Source organism: Capsicum annuum, chromosome 4 (assembly GCF_002878395.1).
Source record: "Capsicum annuum cultivar UCD-10X-F1 chromosome 4, UCD10Xv1.1, whole genome shotgun sequence".
NCBI lineage: Eukaryota > Viridiplantae > Streptophyta > Magnoliopsida > Solanales > Solanaceae > Capsicum > Capsicum annuum.
The window spans coordinates 15800354-15808437 of NC_061114.1; positions in this window are offsets into that span (position 1 = coordinate 15800354).

Here is an 8084-nt window from a genome sequence, read left to right on the forward strand (position 1 = left end):
AGATGTGATCCTTCTCAAACTTTAGCTTTGGCAGAACTTTCACCAGTTCAAGTCTAGAGAGTTTATCGATGGCTTGTATGCTGGCATACCCAAGTTTTCTGTGCAATAACCATGTATCGTTAGTTTGCACAGTGAGACAAGTCAGGATAGCAAAATTAGGATTATTAAGAACATAAATATTGTCAACACATTCATCGATAAGAGAAATATTTCTTTTTTCATGTTTAATAGAGCAACTTTCAGCTTTGAAGAAGACTCTCAATCGTGACTCACGTAGTTGAGTTCATCCACGAGATAGACTTCAATAAATTTGCAGGAGAAACTGAGCTTCACAGAGCCAACTCCGATGATGTCACCTTTGGCATTATCTCCAAATCTGACTGATCCTCCTTTAATTTTCTTTAGAGAATAAAAATTTTCTTTATTGTCAGTCATATGTCGGGAAAATTCATCATCGATGACCCATATCCCTCTTTTATAGCTTTTGCAAATGTTTTTTTGCAACAAAAGAATATTAATTTTATTTAGGTACCCAAGCGGTCTTGGGTATTTGAGGGTTAGATGTACTTCCTTTGGGTCGCCACATCCACACACCTTTAGACTTTTGTCTGTAGTTGTGTGATTTGTTCCTCTTTTACCACAAGTGTAGCAGACTGGCCCTTAAGAGCAAGGGGTTTTAGCCGACATAAATAAATTTGATAAGGCGCTTGATTTGATTTTAAAAGAATTTGATCTTATGGAACTATGGCTTGGTGATTTTCTAATGCTGTTAATTGCATTGTCACATCATCAAGTTCTTCTTGAAGTAAGTCAGTTTCGATTTGACAGGTTTTAAGTTCAATTTGCCAGTTTATTCTTTCCTCTTCAAGCTTTCGTTTTGATCGAGCTTCTCAATTTTTCTTTTCTTGAGCAAGCTTATTGTATCCCTAAATAACTTTTTGGATCTTGATAGTAATCATATCAAAATTTATTTGAAGAATGTTGCAATTATGACAATTGTATGGTATTACCTCACTTGGTTTACCTCTCGCCATGAAACACATGTTGGTCACTTTTGTTTCTTCCTTAGTTTTATCTCCATCACTCCATGCCCTAGAGTTTTGTTTTTCTTGGATGATCTTTTCCTTAATTCAGGATAATTCTGCTTATGTGTTCTGACTTTCCACAGTAATAACAACGATCATCATTTCTTGTGAATTCATTGTTTTTGTATCATTGAGATCTTTGATGTCTTTATTTTAGGGTCTGTCTTACTCCGCAATTTATGAGAGTTATTTCCTCACCAGAGGCGGAGCCAGAATTTGAAGTTTGGGGGTTCTAACTTTTAAGACAGGACGATGACCTCAAGCTTATATATAATAATTAGACAAAGGATTTATCACGATGCCGACAAATCAATTTACGATGTCTCTATCACTGATGTTCGTCAAGCAGGCCAAGTGGATTGGCCAGGATCTTATTTGACTAATGAGACCTCGACCTCAGGATTTCGTTTTGCCACTTATATAGTAAAAAATCCAAAGTTTGACGTTGAATAACCATAGTGAGTTCATCACCAGTGGCATAAGCAAAAGAGGTTGACAAATTAGCGAATGAATAGTGATACTCTGATATATATTTAAAAAAGAAATGAACCATTTTTACACTGTATAAGTAAAATATTATCATTTCAACTGTACTCGACGACGTATCATATTTTGAAAATAGATAATGATCGAATCATTAGGTGCACTTTTAAATACTTCATCTTCTGATAACAAACTAAATCATTATAGGAAATTCATGACACTTTGTGCCTTGCAAATTATTTTTGATAAAATGTATAGATTAATATAAAAGAATAATGCAGAACAACCCTAAAATCATAGATTAAACATCAGTTGTTAACTATTTTATTAAATATTATAATAGGCAAATTAATTGAAAAAACAAGAGAGAAGAAAACAATGTGAAACCCTTTTTTTCTAATTATTAATTTTATATTTTTATTTCTTTTAAATAATTTTTATTTGGGAAATCTACAAACATAGCAAAAAGAAAAAAAATGTATTGCTTAGGTTTTGTGTCTGCTTTATCTTTTTCTTTTAAATTATTAATCTTATGTTTTTTTAAAAAAGGAAATTAAAAATCTGCACATATATAAAATAGGATCGAGAAGGAAACATGTATAATTTGAGTGAAAAGGAAAAGGAAAAGCCTGCTGATGCAGGATTATTTAGGGGGGGAAATGTAACCCTTTGCGGTTAGTTGGGCTCAAATCCACAACGTAAGGATGAAAAAGTTTTTCAACGCATTTCCTTACCACTGTGCTATTAGACTACATTAATTAGGGAGTTCACAATTTAATATTTATTTATATTTACAGGATTTTCTAATATACCTACAGATTCTATGTAAAAGCTACTGGGTTTGACCGAACCTCCTATTTGTATCGTAGCTCCACCCCTATCCCTCACTGTTGTCCTCATCTAGGGGTTCTTCTTCTCCAGTTGTTAGACATTGAAAGCCACCGGTTTCTTCTTTTCTTCCTTGTTGTACTTGTTGATATGGTTTTATTCATAGGCAATAAGGTTACCTCTTAATTTGTCATAGGTCATATTATGGAGATCTCCGTCTTCTAGAATGGTAGTTTTAGTTTTCCATGCCTTTAAAAGGCTTATTACAAGCTTTTAGACTTCCAGACTATTTGTATAGATCGTTCCCAAGGACTTCAGTTCCCATACAATTTTACTGAATCTAGCAACATTGATTCCACGCTTTCATTTTCCATTTTGAAGAGCTCGTATTCATTGATCAACACACTAATTCTCGTCTTTTTGACTTTACTAATTCCTTCGTAGGTTACTGCTAATTTGTCCCACATCTCTTTTGTGGTCATTTCAGAATCACCAAAGCTAGTTACAACTCTTCCTCAAACAAATGATCTCTTCTAAAAATACAGAAAATGTTGGAACTTGGGATTAAAAATCTCAGAGGACTCAACTTGCTTGTGGACATCCTCTTCTGTGGACTTAGAGTCAGAGTCATCAAATGAAACAGGTTGACTTATCGATTTTGGTGAACAGGATTTAGCAGACTTGGTTTTGGAAAAGGACTTGGAGGAAGTAGTGGAATTTTCTTGGGGCGGACTTTGAAGGAGGAGTTCTAGATAAATGAGGAGAAGAGGGCTTAGGTATAGATCACTTAACCATTTTATCACGATGAACTTTGAGAAGAAGTTTAACCTCCTGCTGCTTATTAGGTCCATTTAACCCTTGAACATTTCAACATAGAAGTATAATCATTCTCTGAGGTGGGAATTGGTTGACTATCCCATTATCCTATGGCTTAGTTTGTTGACTTGTAGTTTGTGCTAAATTTTATTTTCTTAATATGATAGATAAAACTATATTAGTAGTAAGAATTTCTATAATGTTAAGTAATGTTAAGTCTCATTTTACTTTATTGATATAAAAATGTATAAATTTAAAAGAAATAACAATCGGTTTAATAAAACACATTATAAAAGTAATCATATTTTTCAATAATTACTTTAAAATGATAATTGTGATTGGTGAAAGTAGCTAGGTGGTGATGATTGTAGGGAGGTAATAGGTGGTGAAGGTAGGTGACAATGAGGTTGCAGATTAAATATGACTAGTGCTAGATATGGTACTAGTGGTAGAGGTTGTCAATGACGGTAAAATGGTAAAGGTGGTTGGTGGAAGAAGATGATCGCGATAATAGTTATGTGTTCAATATTAATAATGATGGTCGACTATAATGATTAGTGCATATATGCTAGATATTAGTGATTGTGTGACTAAAATGAATAAAGTTATGCCAAAATCATATTTTCTCTTAAATTTTAAGTGAACAATATATTAATGATTTAAAGATACTCCCAAAGAGGGTGGTCGAGCGGAAGTTGAGGAGGGTCATGTCTATTTCTGAAAATTAGTTTGTATTTATTCATGGATGCTTAATGATAGAGATGATTCACTTTGTGAGGAGACTGGTGGAGCATTATATGGGGGGGAAGAGGGACTTACACATGATGTTCATCCATATGGAGAAGACATATGACAAAGTTCCTAGGGAGGTTCTTTAGAGATACTTGGAGGTGAGAGGGGTACCGGTGGTGTACATCAGATCTATTAAGGAAATGTATGATGAAGCAAAGACTCGGGTGAGGACGATGTGAGGAGATTTAGAGCATTTTCCTGTCCTGACAGAGTTGTATCAGAGATCAACTCTTAGTCCGTTTTTATTTGTCTTGGTGATAGATATATTGACGTAACATATTCAAGGAAAGATGCCTTGGTGTATGCTATTTGTGAATGATGTAGTTTTAATTGATGAGATGAGGGAGCGGAGGGAGAGGGTATTAATGATAATTGGATGTTAGACAAACCCTGGAGTCTAAATAGTTCAGGTTGAGTGGGACCAAGCCAGGATACTTGGAATGCAAATTTAATGATTTGAAGTAAGAGGACGAGGTGGTAGTGAAGATGGATTCCAAGGTTATTTGTAAGAGGGATAGTTTAAAGTATCTTAGGTCTGTGATTCAGAGAAATCGAGAGATTGAAGAGGATGTCTATCACCGTATTGGGGCAGAATAGATGAAATGGAGGCTTGCCTTGAGAATTTTGTGTGATAAGAAGGTAGCTTCAAAGCTTAAAGGCAAATTCTATAGAGTGACAATCCATCTGGCCATGTTATATGGAGCGGAGTGTTGTCCAGTTAAAAACTCCCACATGGTGGCAAAATGAGGATGCTGTGTTGGATGTGTGGACTTACTAGGGGGTAGAGGGTTAGAAATGAGACTACTCTAGAGAAGATAAGAGTGGCTTCGGTGGAGGACAAGATGCAAAAAATGAGGTTAAAATGGTTCGGGCATGTGAGAAGAGGCTTACAAGTGCTCATTCTTGTTTTTTCTAGGATATTACACACATATTGATCTTGAGAGAGTTCTAGTCCTGAGGTGCAGCGCTTCACTTGAATTCCAAGGAAGAAAGTGAGATCACCCATATCTCTAATAGAGAAGGCACGACGCAGTTGGTCTATGATGGCAGTGAGGAACTTATTAGAGTTCTCTGTCAAAATAATATCATCAACATATGCAAGAAGATAAGCTTTAATACCACTTGAGTTATAGATAAACAGTGAAACATCCGTCCTGGAAGGATAAAATTCAAGGGATACCAAAAATTAGAGAAACTTGGTGTACCAGGCCCTCGACGCTTGCTTGAGTCCATATAATGATTTATGGAGTTTGCAGACATAATGAGGTAATTGTGGATGAGTGAAGCCTGGAGGTTGATCCATGAACACATCTTCAACGAGATCATCATGCAAAAAGGAATTTTGAACATCTAATTGACGTAAGGGCCAGTTTTGTGAGACTGCCAATGAGAGAATAATGTGAATTGTTGCGGGTTTTACAACTGGGCTGAATGTTTCAGAAAAATCATAGCCTTTAACCTGGTGAAAACCTTTTGCAACAAGATAAGCTCTGTAACTTTCAATAGACCCATCAGAATTTTGTTTAATACAAAACACCCATTTACAGCCTAACACATTCATAGAGGATGGCGGAGGCATAAGATACCAAGTTTTATTTTTAAATAGAGTTGTCATCTCAGTACCCATATCATTTCTCCATTCTTTGTATTTTGTAGCTTCAGATAAATAATAGGTTCAGTTGTATGAGGTGAGAGTTACAAGGAAAAGAACAGTGAAGTAGAGTGGGATGGAGGTGGCATATGACGGAGTCGCATGTGGTGAGTACGCTCAGGTGGAACTTGGGATGAGAAACGACAAGTAGAAGAAGTGGATATTTGAGTAGAAGGAATAAATGCAGGTTGGGTATCCAGTGGTATCCATGTGAGACGGGAATGTTGTTTCCAAAGACATCAGTTGCCAATGGGGTAAACAAAGGCAAAACTACTGGTTGTTTCATCGATGGAGAATTGGAAGAAGATTCAACTGGAATGGTAGTCGGAAGAGACTCATGAATTTCTGGAGTGAAAGAGGATGTGGTGGATGGTGTATTAAGTTTTGGTGACCTGGATAAGAGTGAGTGGTCTATCGGGTTAGGAAAAGAAGGTGTAGTGGCAGTGGTATTTTCTAATACAACGCAAGGAGCAAGGAGATAGGGAGACGATTGCAAGCGAGAAGGGGGAGTGCCGAGGATATACTGATTTTTAAATGGAAATATTGACTCATCAAACTTGACATGTCGAGCAATGTAAATATGAAATGTATGCCTATCAAGACACCTACAAGCATGACAATTAGAGACATAACTAAGAAATATACAGGGAGTGCTGTGATAGTTAATTTTATGCTTGTTATAGGGTCTAAGATAAGGATAACAAAGACATCCAAAAATTTTAAGGAAAAAATAATTTGGTGAGCTATTAAAGAATATCTCATAAGGTGATTTATTGATGTTAATGGGAGTGGGAAGACGATTAATCCAGTATACTGCTGATTCAAAGGCAAAGTGCCAATATTTAGAGGGTGTACAACTATGAACCATGAGACGTAGTCCTATTTAGACAATATGACGGTGCTTGCGTTCGACTCGACCTTGTTGTTCATGTGTATGGGGTGATGAAAGTCTATGTTGAATTCTAAGTTTAGAGCAAATAGTGGACAGAGGTCGAAACTCGCCATCCCCATCAGACTGTAGAGCTTTTAGTTTGGTGGTGAATCGGCGTTCTACTAGGGCTAAAAATTATGGGAAAATGGAGGCAACATCAAATTTTTGAAATAATGGATAGCACCATGGATATCCAGAATAATCATCCACAAAGACTAATAAATACTTATGACCATTTGATGATTGAAAAGGTGAAAGGCCCCATACATCAGTAAACACTAATTGTAAGACATGAGAACTTTTATTTAGTTTATTTGATAAAAAAAGTTTGTGCGACCTGCCAAGTTGACAAGCGCTACATGGAGAAGCTAGCCTAGAACTAGAAAAAGGTAAATTATTATTGCGGAGGACTTGATTGAGTGCTCATTGATAAGGATGACCAAGGCGAAGATGCCAACAGGGTAATGATGGCTTGATAGACACATAGGCCATGGGAGAGGAGTGTCGGCATAGTGGAACAGGTAAGTGATAGAGTCCATTATTACTCGGCCTGGAAAGAAGAGGAGTCCTGGTTGTACGATCCTTAACAATAAAATGATACGGGTGAAATTAAAAAAACATTATTGTCATAAGTGAATTTTTGAATGGATAAAAGATTCTTAGTGATAGAAGGAACATGAAGAATGTTATTCAGAGAGAAGGATCGATGTGAGGAATTAGAAAGAGTTGCCTTACCGGTATGCTGGATAGGTAAAATTTGTCCATTACCTACATGAAGTTGGTCATTTCCTCGGTATTCTTCATATTGTGAGAGATTTGAGAGATCAAGAGCAATGCGATGCATTGCTTCGAATTTGGGATACCAATTTTATGTAGATTGAATTAGAGCCTGTTGTGCGAGATGGGCTGCTAGATTGATGGAATGGGCATAACTCTGAAAGCAATTTGGCACTAGATGATTCAAGCCATTGTAAATTTGGCAACACTGCTTGTTTTTAGAGTTCCAGTTACTTCTAGACTGTCAGTTATTTCCAGAGTAGCTAAGTTGGCGGGAGTTGCGACCACGACCTCCACAACCTCTGAAGTTGTGACCACGACCTCGAAATAAGTTGTTGTGCTGATTGCGATCAAAGTTTGATGGAGAACGCTGGCTGAAATTTGCAGCAGGTGATTGGAATTGATACGACATTGCTGATGAGATGGACAATTATGACAGAGACTGGCCATGAATAAATTCATGGTTTAACAGTAGGCTATGAAGCTCTAATACGACACAGGTTCAGGGTGAGCAGAGAGCGTAGTTACAATATATTTAAAATCTGGACGCAACCCTTTAAAGACATAAATATTGACGTCCGATAAATTAAGACGACGCCCTACAACAGATAGCTCATCTGAAAGAAGCTTAGCCTTCTGAAGACATTGTGACACGCTAAGGTCTTCTTATTTCAGATTTTGAAGTTGCACATGAAGATTTAAAATTCTCGTGCTGGAGGTT